The sequence below is a fragment of the Oncorhynchus gorbuscha genome, linkage group LG11, assembly GCF_021184085.1.
Source record: "Oncorhynchus gorbuscha isolate QuinsamMale2020 ecotype Even-year linkage group LG11, OgorEven_v1.0, whole genome shotgun sequence".
Lineage (NCBI taxonomy): Eukaryota > Metazoa > Chordata > Actinopteri > Salmoniformes > Salmonidae > Oncorhynchus > Oncorhynchus gorbuscha.
The window spans coordinates 85399298-85417101 of NC_060183.1; the positions used below are offsets into that span (position 1 = coordinate 85399298).

The following is a 17804-nucleotide window of genomic DNA, read 5'->3' on the forward strand; positions in this document are numbered from 1 at the left end:
AACACAACCCTATGGAACGATCCTTGGATAGATTTTCACAATTCACTGATACGTTGACCCACATGGAAGACTAAAGGCATAGAAACCGTCAATGACTTGTTAACAGGAAATACATATATTTTTTATGGATTGACTAATGTAGATACGTGTAACTTCAAAGTTCAATATCACAACATTTTGATTTGAAGTATTTTGGATATCAGGACAATCTTGAGGGAATTCTATGAGTCAGAAAATTACATTTTGATAACTCTTTATGTTAAGGTTCCATAGCTAGGAAACGTTCGCCAGCTAGCTAGTCAAACATGTGGTTTCCTTATGTTTCATACCGATCCATTTATTCCATTCCATCCATTACAATGAACCTGTCCTATTATAGCTCTTCCCACCAGCCTTCTCTGACTTACACTGAACAAAAATATAAACTCAACAAGCAACAATTTCAAAGATTTTACTTAGTTACATGTAAAACTCTGAAAATGTAAATAAATTCATTAGGCCCTAATCTATGGATTTCACATGACTGGGAATACAGATATGCATCTGTTGATCACAGATACATTAAAAAGGGTAGGGGTGTGGATCAGAAAACCAGTCAGTAGTTAGTGTGACCACCATTTGCCTCATGCAGCATGACACATCTCCTTTACATGGTCAGGCTGTTGATTGTGGCCTGTTGTTCTACTCCTCTTCAATTGCTGTGAGAAATTGCTGGATATTAGCGGGAACTGGAACATTTTTGTACATGTCGATCCAGAGCATCCCAAAAAACAGAAGGTAAGATCTCTGAAATATCAAGAACCTCAAGGCTAGGGGGAAGTATTCTGATATTCGGATGACTGACGTGCCCAAAGTAAATGGCCTGTTCATCAGGCCCAGAAGCTAGGATATGCATATAATTGGTAGTATTGGATAAAAAGATCCCTCTGAAGTTTCTAAAACTACTACAATAATGTCTGTGATTATAAAAGAGCTGATATGGCAGGTAAAACCCGAGGAGAATCCACCTGGATTTTTGTTGTTGTTGGGATTTTCAAAAGAACTCCTCCCAGATTGCAGTTCCTATGGCTTCCACTAGATGTCAACAGTCTTTAAAAAGGGTTTCAGGCTTGTGTTTTGAAAAATGAACCAGAATTTGTAGTTTTTCAAGGTGGCTCTCATTTTGACTGTAGTCTTGTGCCGCGCGTGGATGAGGGCGGCCAATTCGTTATTTATCTTCGGTAATAAACATACTATTCTCATTCTTAAAATTGTATTATTTATTTACATATTAGGGAGGATTGATTAGAAACGTTGTGTGACTTGTTTGGATGAAGTTTATTGGGTTTATCTGCATGTTGAACGACTGGAACGGGTGGATTACTGAATCAAACGCGTCAACTAAAACTGACTTTTTTGGGGGAAGAGAATAAAGAGATAAAGAAGGACTTTATCGAACAAACCAACCATTTGTTGTGTTGCTGGGACCGTTGGGATTGCAAACAGAGGAAGATCTTCAAAGGTAAGTTAATTATTTTATAGCTAATTCTGACTTTTGTGACGCCTCTGCTGGTTTGGAAAATGTTTTTATGCTTTTGTATGCTGGGCGCTGTCCTCAGATAATCGCATTGGTCATTCGCCGTAAAGACTTTTTGAAATCTGACAAAGCGGCTGGATTAACAAGTAGTTCAGCTTATAAATGATGTATGACACATGTATTTTCATGAATGTTTAATATTACTATTTTTGTATTTTGAATTTCGCGCTCTGTAATTTCCCCGGAAGTTGTCAAGATGGGGCGCTAGCGTCCGACCTAGCCTTTAGAAGAAAACAATACACGTAAATTCACTCTACCCCTTTTCATGACAATACCAGCAGCCACTTGAGTAAGTGAGAGATAGCCAGCTACCGCCTAAGCTAGGCAAGACCACCACACAAACAAACAGCTACAAGTAGTTAGTGTAGTTACAAATGGACTGTACTAAATAAATGAAATGTCTTGCCTGTGATGAAATGTTTTCCACACACATAGCTACGTGTAGCCTACTGGGACACCTCGTCGCCACAACGCCCTACTAATGAACGTTTACCAATACCTTTGCAGTGAGGTGAGCAAAACATTCCAGAAATGTAAACAACTGTGAGCTTACCCAAACTGGAGATGGTGGATCCATCCCATGACAGGGATCTGGAATCTTCTATTGACCAACACTACTATTCCAACAGCAACATGGATTGCGGGGATGCCTTAACTCAGGCTGGCCATAAAAACCCGGCAAGACATTTGTTCTCTGCCAAAAGATTTAGGAACTCATCCAGTGACATTCATTTAAATAACTCCACCACTTGACTTCAACAATGCTTCCAAAGTAAGTGATCTGATCTCCATTAATCAAAAGCTGGTTATTTTAGACGAAATGAGAAAGAACCAAGATGATCTGAATATCACCCTCGCACTTCAATAACATACAACATGAGGATATGGGCAAAGAGAATACAAGGCTAGAGGGCACTGTTGGCAAACCGGAAAACAAAGTATACTATGTATCCATGACAACGGAGCACTTAAAAGAGATAAACAGACACGCAGTATGCAGGATAACGTAATATAATCTGGCATAGAAGAGGTCGAATATAGAATGAGGGAAAGGGGAAAGGGGGAAAAGGGGGACGGGGGAAAGGTGGGGAAACCTAGTCAGTTGTACAGGGAAAGGGGGAAACCTAGTCAGTTGTACAGGGAAAGGGGGATATCTAGTCAGTTGTACAGGGAAAGGGGGAAACCTAGTCAGTTGTACAGGGAAAGGGGGAAACCTAGTCAGTTGTACAGGGAAAGGGGGATACCTAGTCAGGTGTACAGGGAAAGGGGGATATCTAGTCAGTTGTACAGGGAAAGGGGGAAACCTAGTCAGTTGTACAGGGAAAGGGGGATACCTAGTCAGTTGTACAGGGAAAGGGGGATATCTAGTCAGTTGTACAGGGAAAGTGGGGAAACCTAGTCAGTTGTACAGGGAAAGGGGGAAACCTAGTCAGTTGTACAGGGAAAGGGGGAAACCTAGTCAGTTGTACAGGGAAAGGGGGATACCTAGTCAGTTGTACAGGGAAAGGGGATATCTAGTCAGTTGTACAGGGAAAGGGGGAAACCTAGTCAGTTGTACAGGGAAAGGGGGATACCTAGTCAGTTGTACAGGGAAAGGGGGGATACATAGTCAGTTGTACAGGGAAAGGGGGGATACCTAGTCAGTTGTCCAACTGAAATGTGTCTTCTGCATTTAACCCAACCCATCTGAATCAGAGAGGTGCAGGGGGGGGGCTGCATTATTCAACATTCACATCTTTGGTGCCCCGGTGAACAGTGAGTTAACTGCCTTGCTCAAGGGGCAGAACGACAAATTTTTACCTTGTCAGCTAGGGGATTTTATCCAGCAACCTTTTGGCCTGAGGCATCTGTTCACAAGTTCATAATTAAACAACATTATCAAAATGTGTATGTGGACATCTGCTCGTCAAACATCTCATTCTAAAACCATGGGCATTCATCTCGAGTTGAATTCCTCTTGGAATTCTTTCCACTAGATGTTGGAACATTGCTGCTGGGATTTGCTTCCATTCAGCCACAAGAGCATTAGTGACGTCGGCCACTGATGTTGGGCGATTAGGCCTGGCTCTCAGTCGGTGTTCCAATTCATCCCAAAGGTGTTCGATGGAGTTGAAGTCAGGGCTCTGTGAAGGCCATTTCTGTATGGATAAACCATTTCTGTATGGACCTCACTTTGTGCATAGGGGCTTGGTCATGCTGAAACAGGAAATGGCCAAACTGTTGCCACAAAGTTGGATGCACAGAATCGTCTAGAAAAGTGTTTCTTAAACTTTTTCAGCCTGGGACCCAAATGAGTAATTGTGTGTTTTCCTGGGACCCAAGCATATGAAAACATGCAACTATATATAAATATTGGTACATTTCATTACCCTTCTGCCTAAAACAAATGCAATATAGACAGAAACAACTAAAAATTAAATTTACAATTAAATTAAATATTCATATAAATATATTTTTGTGTTAATTTTCCCCCATTAAAAACTCTTACGTATCTGTCTAGGTTGGAACTGTTGCTGTTAAAAGACAATAAATAATTTTCATTCTGAACTGGAATGAGCAGGTCTATTCTGGGCTCCGTTTTAACCAGTGCAACCCTGAGGTCATGCATGGAGTCTGTTTCTGTACTTGTTTTTTACTTATGCCAGAGTTGAGAACCCTGACTCACATAGGTATGTGGTGCCAAACTGGATCAGAACATCTACTGCTTTCTCAGTCAGGCAGGAGACCGCTTCCTGCTACAGATGAACAACCCAGAACATCTACTGCTTTCTCAGTCAGGCAGGAGACCGCTTCCTGCTACAGATGAACAACCCAGAACATCTACTGCTTTCTCAGTCAGGCAGGAGACCGCTTCCTGCTACAGATGAACAACCCAGAACATCTACTGCTTTCTCAGTCAGGCAGGAGACCGCTTCCTGCTACAGATGAACAAACCAGAGTGTTTGCCTCAAAAAGCATCTTGCTTCAATCAATTTATTCCAGTTCAGAATAAAAAAGGATTTGTATTTTAACAGCAACCGTTCCAACCTAGACATGTTTTCAACAATAATTTCTACAGTAAAATGTACAGTAGGCCTGATCATTTTTCATCTGTGCTGTTACTTGGCGGTTGCACTATTAGTAGCTAGCTAGCTTGCTTTGGCTGTGAACAAGGGGGTTGCTTGGAAGAGAAACTCGCATCGACATCGATTACTATGAGAGATGGTGCTCCCTTATTTCTGCTTATGGTCACCTGTTATAAAATGACAACAATTCCTTGCTAGCTGACTTACTCTTCCACTATTTGAAGCACTGTTTCCAGAAGCATTATGCTTAATTATTATTATTATATAACATTATTATTATTATTATTATTAAAAATTCTCTCAAGTTCTGAAATAACTCCCTGGGTTTACCCAGAGGACCGCGTTATTAGCATGTTTCATCCTATAAAAATGATAGGTAATCAGCAAGAAGGTCTGATTTCACTGAAACAGGACCAAGTTTAAAGATCCAATCTATCTAAGTACTGTAGACTCCTTACACTTCAGTGCTTGGAATATTTAATTTTTGGAGAATATCTTATATACAATGGGTTAAAATGTGTAGAGTAACCCTAGGTATAAAATAATAAATAATGCCTACATCTCAAAAAGCATTAAACTGTCAAGAGGAATAGAACAAGGTTGTCCACTATCGGCATATCTATTTATTGTGGCCATCGAAATGATCGCTATTACAATCAGATACAACAATAATATCAAGCGGTTAGAAATTCAATTTAAAAAAACAAAGGTGTCATTGTATGCTGCTGATTGCTGACGATTCAGGTTTTCTTTTAAATCCATAATTTGGATCAAGATCATTTTTTATATTTATGGCTCGCCTGTTATCTAGGCATAAAGGGTCAATATCAGGGGATATCTTTATCTACAGTATCAGTCAAAAGTTTGGTCACATTCCAGGGCTTTTCTTTATTTGTACTATTTTCTACATTGCAGAATAATGGTGACGACATCAAAACTATGAAATAACACATGTGGAATCATGTCGTAACCAAAACGAATGTGTTAAATCAAAACATATTTTATAGTTGAGATTCTTCAAAGTAGCCACCCTTTGCCTTTATGAAAGCTTTGCACACTCTTGGCAAACTCTCAAATCAGCTTCATGAGGTAGTCACCTGGAATGCATTTCAAGTAACAGGTGTGCCTTGTTAAAAGTTCATTTGTGGCATTTCTTACCTGCTTAATGCTTTTGAGCAAATCAATTGTGTTGTGACGAGGTACAGTAAGGGTGGTATACAGAAGATAGCCGGCAGGTAGCCTAGTGGTTAGAGCATTGGACTAGTAACCGGAAGGTTGCAAGATCGAATCCCTGAGCTGACAAGGTCAAAATCTGTCGTTCTGCCCCTGAACAAGGCAGCTAACCCATTGTTCCTAGGCTGTCATTGAAAGTAAGAATTTGTTCTTAACTTACTAGTTAAATATATATAGCCCTATTTGGTAAAGTGGTATTGCCATTGTAAGGCAAGAACAACTCATATAAGCAAAGAGAAATGACAGTCCATCATTACTTTAAAACATGAAGGTCAATCAATCAGGAACATTTCAAGAACTTTCTTTCTTCAAAAGAAAGTTGAAAAGTTTCTTCAAGAGTCACACAAACTACCATGAAACTGGCTCTCGTGAGAACCATCACAGGAAAGGAAGACAGAGTTACCTCTGCTGCAGAGGATAAATTCATTAGAGTTTAACTGCACCTCAGATTGCAGCCCAAATAAATGCTTCACAGAGTTCAAGTAACAGACACATCTCAACATGAACTGTTCAGAGGAGACTGCGTGAATCAGGCCTTCATGGTCGAATTGTTGAAAAGAAACCACTACTAAAGGACACCAATAAGAAGCAGAGACTTGTTTGGGCCAAGAAAAACATGCGCAATGGACATTAGACCGATGGACATCTGTCATGAGTCCAAATGTGACATTTTTGGTTCCAACCGCTGCGTTTTTGTGAGATGTAGATGAATGGATGATCTCCGCATGTGTGGTTCCCACGGTGAAGATTGTAGGAGGAGGTGTGGGGTGAAAAGTAGTGCACTATATAGGGAATAGGGTGCCATTTGGCATACATACATACTCTCTGTCTATGCCAGGGGAGCTAACCCTTAGAGCCAGACCAGATGAGAAACATCTGTCCGTCCGTCCGTCCGTCCGCCAGCCCGCCCTATCTATCTATCTATCTATCTATCTATCTATCTATCTATCTATCTATCTATCTATCTATCTATCTATCTATCTATGTATTCAATTCAATTCAAGGGGCTTTATTGGCATGGGAAACATGTTAACATTGCCAAAGCAAGTGAGGTAGATAATATACAAAAGTGAAATTAACAATAAAAATGAACAGTAAACATTAGACATACGGAAGTTTCAAAACAACGTTATAAATGTCATATTATATATATTCATAGTGTTTTAACAATGTACAAATGGTTAAAGTACACAAGGGAAAATAAATAAGCATAAAAATATGGGTTGTATTTACAATGGTGTTTGTTCTCCACTGGTTGCCCTTTTCTCGTGGCAACAGGTCACAAATCTTGCTGCTGTGATGGCACACTGTGGAATTTCACCCAGTAGATATGGGAGTTCATCAAAATTGGATTTGTTTTCGAATTCTTTGTGGATCTGTGTAATCTGAGGGAAATATGTCTCTCTAATATGGTCATAATTATCTATCCTTTACCCCTACCTACAGTATACTGCTGTTACTGTCTATTATCTATCCTTTACCCATACCTACAGTATACTGGTGTTACTGTCTATTATCTATCCTTTACCCCTACCTACAGTATACTGCTGCTACTGTCTATTATCTATCCTTTACCCCTACCTACATTATACTGCTGTTACTGTCTATTATCTATCCTTTACCCCTACCTACAGTATACTGCTGTTACTGTCTATTATCTATCCTTTACCCCTACCTACATTATACTGCTGTTACTGTCTATTATCTACCCTTTACCCCTACCTACAGTATACTGCTGTTACTGTCTATTATCTATAATTTACCCCTACCTACAGTATACTGCTGTTACTGTCCATTATCTACCCTTTACCCCTACCTACAGTATACTGCTGTTACTGTCTATTATCTATCCTTTACCCCTACCTACAGTATACTGCTGTTACTGTCTATTATCTATAATTTACCCCTACCTACAGTATACTGCTGTTACTGTCTATTATCTATCCTTTACCCTTACCTACAGTATACTGCTGTTACTGTCTATTATCTATCCTTTACCCCAGTTGCCAGTGTTGCTGGAATTGACGCTTTCCTTAAGTTTAAGCTTTCCTTAAGTTTGGGTCAGTCACAGTGGTCAGGTATTCTGCCACTGTGTACTCTCTGTTTAGAGCCAAATAGCATTCTAGTTTGCTCTGTTTTTTTGTTAATTCTTTCCAATGTGTCAAGTAATTATATTTTTGTTTTCTCATGATTTGGTTGGGTCTAATTGTGCTGTTGTCCTGGGGCTCTGTGGGGTGTGTTTGTGAACAGAGCCCCAGGATCAGCTTGCTTAGGGGACTCTTCTCCAGGTTCATCTCTCTGTAGGTGATGGCTTTGTTAAGGAAGGTTTGTGAATCGCTTCCTTTTAGGTGGTTGTAGAATTTAACGGTTATTTTCTGGATTTTGATCATTAGTGGGTATCGGCCTAATTCTGCTCTGCATGCATTATTTGGTGTTTTATGTTGTACACGGAGGATATTTTAGCAGAATTCTGCAAGCAGAGTCTCAATTTGGTGTTTGTCCCATTTTGTGAAGTCTTGGTTGGTGAGCGGACCCCAGACCTCACAACCATAAAGGGCAACGGATTCAATGGGCTCTATGACTGATTCAAGTATTTTTAGCCAGATCCTAATTGGTATGTCGAATTTTATGTTCCTTTTGATGACATAGAATACCCTTTTTGCCTTGTCTCTCAGATGGTTCACAGCTTTGTGGAAGTGACCTGTGGCGCTGGAAGTTACCTATCTCTCTATCTATGCCAGGGGAGCTAACCCTTAGAGCCAGATGAGAAACGGCTTGACTCTATCTATCTCTCTATCTATGCCAGGGGAGCTAACCCTTAGAGCCAGATGAGAAACGGCTTGACTCTATCTATCTCTATCTATGCCAGGGGAGCTAACCCTTAGAGCCAGATGAGAAATGGCTTGACTCTTTATAGGTAATAGTGTGCCATTGCCAACAATTCCTGAAGCATGATTACCATTAAAGACTCTATACTTACCCTTTTACAGAAACCCTCCTCTTCTCAGTCATTTAACATTAACTTCAAACCTGGGTTCAAATACGATTTGAAATCAATTCTAATATTTTATCTCTGCTTGATTGAGCTTGTTGGACCCATAGAATAGTAAAAAAAACTGCAAACCCCACTGCAGGCAGGTTGAACAAACTCTCAAAGTATTTAGAGTATTTAAAATAGTACTTCAACACACTATTACAAAAGGCTCGGAGATGTGCTAACAGACACGGTTTCCTTTATAATAAACCTCTTAGCACTGCGCTCCATGTCATCGTATCTTGGGCTGTACAGTGTTTGTCGGAGTCAAGTATATATATCGGAATGACAGGGACGTAACAACACGGCCAAAATAGTATTTCCATCTGTCGCTTGCTGCTCCTCCCTGTGTGTGTGTGCGTGTGTGTTTCTGTGTGTTTCTGTGTCTGTTTCTGTGTGTGTGTGTGTTTCTGTGTGTGTTTCTGTGTGTGTGTGTGTGTGTTTCTGTGTGTGTTTCTGTGTGTGTGTGTGTGTGTTTCTGTGTGTGTTTCTGTGTGTGTGTGTGTGTGTTTCTGTGTGTGTGTGTGTGTGTTTCTGTGTGTGTGTGTGTGTGTTTCTGTGTGTGTTTCTGTGTGTGTTTCTGTGTGTGTTTCTGTGTGTGTTTCTGTGTGTGTGTGTGTTTCTGTGTGTGTTTCTGTGTGTGTTTCTGTGTGTTTTGTCTATCTCAGAGTCTCTCGTACAACTGTTTCTCTGCACTCCAACTACAGCTCAGAACAGAGAGCTACTGACCCTTTTCATCCCTCTTCATGACCGCTAAACTGTAAACCGGTCAACAAACTGAACATAACAGTAGCTGTAGAGGCTATAAAAACCAACAGCCAATCACTATCCACCAAAATCAGACTTTTTTCTTGTTGTTGTTGACATTTTCATTTAACACTTTCCACATTTTCCTCCCTCAACAACACAAAGATACCTGAGATTAACAATGAACAATACGAACCACATCAGCAGAGAGAAAGAGAAAGATTTTACATGGTTTATGTCTTGTCTATTTCACTTGCTTTAGCAATGATAATATGTTTCTCATGCCAATACAGCCTATTGAATTGAGAGAGAGAGAGAGAGAGAGAGAGAGAGAGAGAGAGAGAGAGAGAGAGAGAGAGAGAGAGAGAGAGAGAGAGAGAAAGAGAGAGAGAGAGAGACACAGAGAGAGAGAGAGACACAGAGAGAGAGAGAGAGATACACAGAGAGAGAGAGACACAGAGAGACACAGAGAGAGAGAGGTAGACAGAGAGATATTTAGAGGAATTGGTTTTGGGACTTACTGCAAGGGCTTGGAGCCTCTCCTTGTGAAGTTCAGCCTCAGCCATCCTGTAAGGCACAGGAGAGAGAGGTCAGTGACAGCCTAGCAGGGGGAGAGAGGTTGGCTGCCTGCCTGCGTCTGGGTCTGTGTCCAGGTGGAGGGACAGAGTGCCAAGCTGGTCCTGTATGGGTCCTGTAGTTGCTGTTATCCAGTCAAAGTGAGAACTTTCTCATTCACTGGCCATGTGCCTGTACTGATCCTGCTGCCTGGCGCTCGCATTCTCCCTTCCTTCCTCCCTCCCTCCTCCCCCTCCTCCTCCTCCTCCTTCTCCTCCTTCTCCTCCCTCCCTCCCTCCCTGGTCATGTATGTAGTGCAGCAGCAGAACCAGCTGAGTAATGGAGAGATTGACATTTTTCAGCCTGACGTCTGAAGGTTCAGCTTGGCTGCTATAGTCTCTGGCTCTGTGCAGGGACAGGAGAGAGGATACCTGGGACTCACAGCAGGGAGACAGACATGCAGGAAGTGGCGATACCGGAGGACCATTTATCAGTTCAGAGTGACAGCCTACACCTGAGAACCAAGACCGAGAGAGAGGGGAAGGAGAGAGAGAGAGAGAGAGAGAGAGAGAGAGAGAGAGAGAGAGAGAGAGAGAGAGAGAGAGAGAGAGAGAAAGGGCAGAGAGAGAGAGAGACACCGAGAGCTTGGGCTCCTGAGTTCTCCTGAAATAAAGTAGAATTAGAGTTGGATTAATGTAGAAAAACTTGAATATGAGAGGAGAGAACTGGCTGCTCTACAGACTGAGAGGAGAGAACTGGCTGCTCTACAGACTGAGAGGAGAGAACTGGCTGCTCTACAGACTGAGAGGAGAGAACTGGCTGCTCTACAGACTGAGAGGAGAGAGCTGGCTGTTCTACTGACCGAGGGGAGAGAGCTGGCTGCTCTACAGACTGAGAGGAGAGAATTGGCTGCTCTACAGACTGAGAGGAGAGATCTGGCTGCTCTACAGACTGAGAGGAGAGATCTGGCTGCTCTACAGACTGAGAGGAGAGATCTGGCTGCTCTAGAGACTGAAAGGAGAGAGCTGGCTGCTCTACAGACTGAGAGGAGAGAACTGGCTGCTCTACAGACTGAGAGGAGAGATCTGGCTGCTCTACAGACTGAGAGGAGAGAACTGGCTGCTCTACAGACTGAGAGGAGAGAACTGGCTGCTCTACAGACTGAGAGGAGAGATCTGGCTGCTCTACAGACTGAGTGGGAAGAACTGGCTGCTCTACAGACTGAGAGGAGAGAACTGGCTGCTCTACAGACTGAGAGGAGAGAACTGGCTGCTCTACAGATAGGAGAGAACTGGCTGCTCTACAGACTGAGAGGGCAGAACTGGCTGTTCTACTGACCGAGGGGAGAGAGCTGGCTGCTCTACAGACTGAGAGGAGAGAATTGGCTGCTCTACAGACTGAGAGGAGAGAACTGGCTGCTCTACAGACTGAGAGGAGAGAGCTGGCTGCTCTACAGACTGAGAGGGGAGATCTGGCTGCTCTACAGACTGAGAGGAGAGAGCTGGCTACTCTACAGACTGAGAGGAGAGAACTGGCTGCTCTACAGACTGAGAGGAGAGAACTGGCTGCTCTACAGACTGAGAGTAGAGAACGGGCTGCTCTCCAGACTGAGAGGAGAGAACTGGCTGCTCTACAGATAGCAGAGAGCTGGCTGCTCTACAGACTGAGAGGAGAGAGCTGGCTGCTCTACAGACTGAGAGGAGAGAGCTGGCTGCTCTACAGACTGAGAGGAGAGAACTGGCTGCTCTACTGAGAGGAGAGAACTGGCTGCTCTACAGACTGAGAGGAGAGAACTGGCTGCTCTACAGACTGAGAGTAGAGAACGGGCTGCTCTCCAGACTGAGAGGAGAGAACTGGCTGCTCTACAGATAGCAGAGAGCTGGCTGCTCTACAGACTGAGAGGAGAGAGCTGGCTGCTCTACAGACTGAGAGGAGAGAACTGGCTGCTCTACTGAGAGGAGAGAACTGGCTGCTCTACAGACTGAGAGGGCAGAACTGGCTGCTCTACAGACTGAGAGGAGAGAACTGGCTGCTCTACAGATAGGAGAGAACTGGCTGCTCTACAGACTGAGAGGAGAGAGCTGGCTGTTCTACTGACCGAGGGGAGAGAGCTGGCTGCTCTACAGACTGAGAGGAGAGAATTGGCTGCTCTACAGACTGAGAGGAGAGATCTGGCTGCTCTACAGACTGAGAGGAGAGATCTGGCTGCTCTACAGACTGAGAGGAGAGATCTGGCTGCTCTAGAGACTGAAAGGAGAGAGCTGGCTGCTCTACAGACTGAGAGGAGAGAACTGGCTGCTCTACAGACTGAGAGGAGAGATCTGGCTGCTCTACAGACTGAGAGGAGAGAACTGGCTGCTCTACAGACTGAGAGGAGAGAACTGGCTGCTCTACAGACTGAGAGGAGAGATCTGGCTGCTCTACAGACTGAGTGGGAAGAACTGGCTGCTCTACAGACTGAGAGGAGAGAACTGGCTGCTCTACAGACTGAGAGGAGAGAACTGGCTGCTCTACAGATAGGAGAGAACTGGCTGCTCAACAGACTGAGAGGAGAGAGCTGGCTGCTCTACAGACTGAGAGGAGAGAACTGGCTGCTCAACAGACTGAGAGGAGAGAACTGGCTACTCTACAGACTGAGAGGAGAGAGCTGGCTGTTCTACTGACCGAGGGGAGAGAGCTGGCTGCTCTACAGACTGAGAGGAGAGAATTGGCTGCTCTACAGACTGAGAGGAGAGAACTGGCTGCTCTACAGACTGAGAGGAGAGAACTGGCTGCTCTACAGACTGAGAGGAGAGAGCTGGCTGCTCTACAGACTGAGAGGGGAGATCTGGCTGCTCTACAGACTGAGAGGAGAGAGCTGGCTACTCTACAGACTGAGAGGAGAGAACTGGCTGCTCTACAGACTGAGAGGAGAGAACTGGCTGCTCTACAGACTGAGAGTAGAGAACGGGCTGCTCTCCAGACTGAGAGGAGAGAACTGGCTGCTCTACAGATAGCAGAGAGCTGGCTGCTCTACAGACTGAGAGGAGAGAGCTGGCTGCTCTACAGACTGAGAGGAGAGAGCTGGCTGCTCTACAGACTGAGAGGGGAGATCTGGCTGCTCTACAGACTGAGAGGAGAGAGCTGGCTACTCTACAGACTGAGAGGAGAGAACTGGCTGCTCTACAGACTGAGAGGAGAGAACTGGCTGCTCTACAGACTGAGAGGAGAGAACTGGCTGCTCTACAGACTGAGAGGAGAGAACTGGCTGCTCTACAGACTGAGAGGGGAGACCTGGCTGCTCTACTGAGAGGAGAGAACTGGCTGCTCTAATGAGAGGAGAGAACTGGCTGCTCTAATGAGAGGAGAGAACTGGCTGCTCTAATGAGAGGAGAGAACTGGCTGCTCTAATGAGAGGAAAGAACTGGCTGCTCTAATGAGAGGAGAGAACTGGCTGCTCTACAGACTAAGAGGAGAGAACTGGCTGCTCTACTGAGAGGAGAGAACTGGCTGCTCTACTGAGAGGAGAGAACTGGCTGCTCTACAGACTAAGAGGAGAGAACTGGCTGCTCTACTGAGAGGAAAGAACTGGCTGCTCTACTGAGAGGAGAGAACTGGCTGCTCTAATGAGAGGAAAGAACTGGCTGCTCTAATGAGAGGAGAGAACTGGCTGCTCTACAGACTAAGAGGAGAGAACTGGCTGCTCTACTGAGAGGAGAGAACTGGCTGCTCTACAGACTGAGAGGAGAGAACTGGCTGCTCTACAGACTGAGAGGAGAGAACTGGCTGCTCTACAGACTGAGAGGAGAAAACTGGCTGCTCTACAGACTGAGAGGAGAGAACTGGCTGCTCTACTGAGAGGAGAGAACTGGCTGCTCTACAGACTGAGAGGAGAGAACTGGCTACTCTACTGAGAGGAGAGAACTGGCTGCTCTACAGACTGAGAGGAGAGAACTGGCTACTCTACTGAGAGGAGAGAACTGGCTACTCTACTGAGAGGAGAGAACTGGCTGCTCTACAGACTGAGAGGAGAGAACTGGCTGCTCTACAGACTGAGAGGAGAGAACTGGCTGCTCTACAGACTGAGAGGAAAGAACTGGCTGCTCTACAGACTGAGAGGAGAGAAATGGCTGCTCTACAGACTGAGAGGAGAGAACTGGCTGCTCTACAGACTGAGAGGAGAGAACTGGCTGCTCTACAGACTGAGAGGAGAGAACTGGCTGCTCTACAGACTGAGAGGGGAGAACTGGCTGCTCTACAGACTGAAAGGAGAGAACTGGCTGCTCTACAGACTGAGAGGAGAGAACTGGCTGCTCTACAGACTGAGAGGAGAGAACTGGCTGCTCTACTGAGAGGAGAGAACTTAAAGAGGCACACATGGCACTGAAGGAGGGGGTGAGAAAGTTGAGCTGTCACAGAGAAGCTAGTAGAACAGCCCACCCCAGTCCCGAACCCCAACACAACAATGGGACAGACCACACAGAACCCGCCAATCCAACATGGCATTGAGGAATAAAACACATCAGTCACAGTCTTGATCAATAAGTGCATCGAGGACCTCGTCCCCAAATGATTTTACATACATACCACCACCAGAAGCCATGGATTACAGGCAACATTCGCACTGAGCTAAATGGTAGAGCTTCCGCTTTCAAGGTGCGGGACTCTAATCCGGAAGCTTTACAAGAAGCTTAAAAGAAAGCCTGCTTTGCCCTGCAACAGACAATCAAAGAGGCAAAGCGTCAATACAGGGCTAAGATTGAATCATCTACTACACCGGCTCCGACGCTCGTCAGATGTGGCAGGGCTTGCAAACTATTACAGACTACAAAGGGAAGCACAGCTGAGAGCAGCCCAGTGACACGAGCCTAACAGACGAGCTAAATCACTTCTATGCTCGAGGCAAGCAACACTGAGGCATACATGAGAACATCAGCTGTTCCGGACGACTGTGTGATCACGCTCTCCACAGCCGATGTGAGTAAGACCATTAAACAGGTCAACATTCACAAGGCTGCGGGGCCAGACGGATTAACAGGACGTGTGCTCCGGCCATGTGCTGACCAACTGTCAGGTGTCTTCACAGACATTTTCAACATGTCCCTGATTGAGTCTGTAATACCAAAATGTTTCAAGTAGAACAGCATAGTCCCTGTGCCCAAGGACACTAAGTTCACCTGACTAAATGACTACTGACCCATAGCACTCACGTCTGTAGCCATGAAGTGCTTTGAAAGGCTGGTAATGGCTCACATCAACACCATTATCCCAGAAACCCTAGACCCGCACCAATTGGCATACCGCCCAAACAGATCCACATATGATGCAATCTCTAATGCACTCCACACTGCCCGTTCCCACCTGGACAAAAGGAACACCTATATGAGAATGCTGTTCATTGACTAACGCTCAGCGTTCAACACCATGGTGCCCTCAAAGCTCATCACTAAGCTAAGGATCCTGGGACTAAACACTTCCCTCTGCAACTGGATCGTGGACTTCCTGACGGGCCCCCAGGTGGTGAGGGTAGGTAGCAACACATCTGCCACGCTGATCCTCAACACTGGAGCCCCCCAGGGGTGCGTGCTCAGTCCCTTCCTATACTCTGTTCACCCACGACTGCATGGCCAGGCACGACTCCAACACCATCATTAAGTTTGCAGATGACACACCAGTGGTAGGCCTGATCGCAGACAATGACAAGACAGCCTATAGGGAGGATGTAAGAGACCTGGCCGTGTGGTGCCAGAATAACAACCTATCCCTCAACGTAACAAAGACTAAGGAGCTGATTGTGGACTAGAGGAAAAGGAGGACCGATCACGCCCCCATTCTCATCGACAGGGCTGTAGTGGAGCAGGTAGAGAGCTTAAAGTTCCTTGGTGTCCACATCAACAACAAACAAGAATGGTCCAAACACACCAAGACAGTTGTGAAGAGGGCACGACAAAGCCTATTCCCCCTCAGGAAACTAAAAAGAGTTGTATGGGTCCTGAGATCCTCAAAAGGTTCTACAGCTGCAACATTAAGAGCATCACTGCTGGTATGGCAATTGCTCCCCTGTCAGCTCCCCTGATAGCTCCCCTGTCAGGTCCCATGTCAGGTCCCATGTCAGCTCTCCTGATAGCTCCCCTGTCATCTCCCATGTCAGCTCCCCTGTCAGCTCCCCTCTCAGCTCCCCTGATAGCTCCCCTGATAGCTCCCCAGTCAGGTCCCATGTCAGGTCCCATGTCAGCTCCCTGTCAGCTCTCCTGATAGCTCCCCTGTCATCTCCCATGTCAGCTCCCCTGTCAGCTCCCCTGTCAGCTCCCCTGTCAGCTCCCCTGTCAGATCTCCTGATAGCTACCCTGTCAGCTCCCCTGTCAGCTCTCCTGATAGCTCCCCTGTCAGCTCCCCTGTCAGCTCCCCTGATCGATCCCCTGTCAGCTCCCCCGATAGCTCCCTGTCATCTCCCCTGTCAGCTCCCATGTCAGCTCCCCTGTCAGCTCTCCTGTCAGATCTCCTGATAGCTCCCCTGTCAGCTCCCCTGTCAGCTCCCCTGTCAGCTCCCCTGTCAGCTCCCCTGATAGATCCCCTGTCAGCTCCCCCGTTAGCTCCCCTGTCATCTCCCCTGTCAGCTCCCATGTCAGCTCCCCTGTCAGCTCTCCTGATAGCTCCCCTGTCAGCTCCCCTGTCAGATCTCCTGATAGCTCCCCTGTCAGCGCCCCTGATAGCTCCGCTGTCAGCTCCCCGGTCAGCTCCCCTGATAGCTCCTTTGTCAGCTCCACTGATAGCTCCCCTGTCACCTCCCCTGATAGCTTCCCTGATAGCTCCCTAGTCAGTTCCCGGGTCAACTCCCCTGAGCTAGCTCCCTGATAGATCCCCTGTCAGCTCCCCTGTCAGCTCACCTGTCAGATCTCCTGATAGATCCCCCTGTCAGCTCCCCTGTCAGATCTCCTGATAGCTACCCTGTCAGCTCCCCTGTCAGCTCAGCTCTCAGCTCCCCTGTCAGCTCCCCTGATAGCTCCCCCCTGTCAGCTCCCTGTCAGCTCCCTGATAGCTCCCTGTCAGCTCCCCTGATCAGCTCCCCTGATCATCCCCATGTCTCCCTTCCCTGTCAGCTCCCCTGTCAGCTCCCATGTCAGCTCCCCTGTCAGCTCCCTGTCAGCTCTCCCTGATCCCCTGTCAGCTCCCCTGAGCTCCCCTGTCAGCTCTGTCAGCTCCCCTGATCCCCTGTCAGCTCCCCCGATAGCTGATCTCCCCTGTCAGCTCCCATGTCAGCTCCCCTGTCAGCTCTCCTGAGCTCCCCTGTCAGCTCCCCAGATGATAGCTCCCCTGTCAGCTCCCCTGATAGCTCCGCTGTCAGCTCCCCGTCAGCTCCCCTGATAGCTCCCCTCAGCTCCCCTGATAGCTTCCCTGATAGCTCCCTGTCAGCTCCCATGTCAGCCCCCATGACTCCTGAGCTGTCCTCCCCTGTCAGCTCCTGATAGCTACCCTGTCAGCTCTCCTGATAGCTCCCCTGTCAGCTCCCCCGGTCAGCTCCCCTCCTTGTCAGCTCCACTGGTCTCCCCTAGCTCCACTGATAGCTCCCTTGTCAGCTCCACTGATAGCTCCCCTGTCAGCCTCCCCAGCTGAT

The 17804-nt window shown here is 46.2% G+C and overlaps 1 pseudogene; it reads right to left on the reverse strand.

Moving 5' to 3' along the window:
* LOC123989575 overlaps window positions 1–17804 on the reverse strand; it is a 144737-nt pseudogene that overhangs the window by 107034 nt on the left and 19899 nt on the right.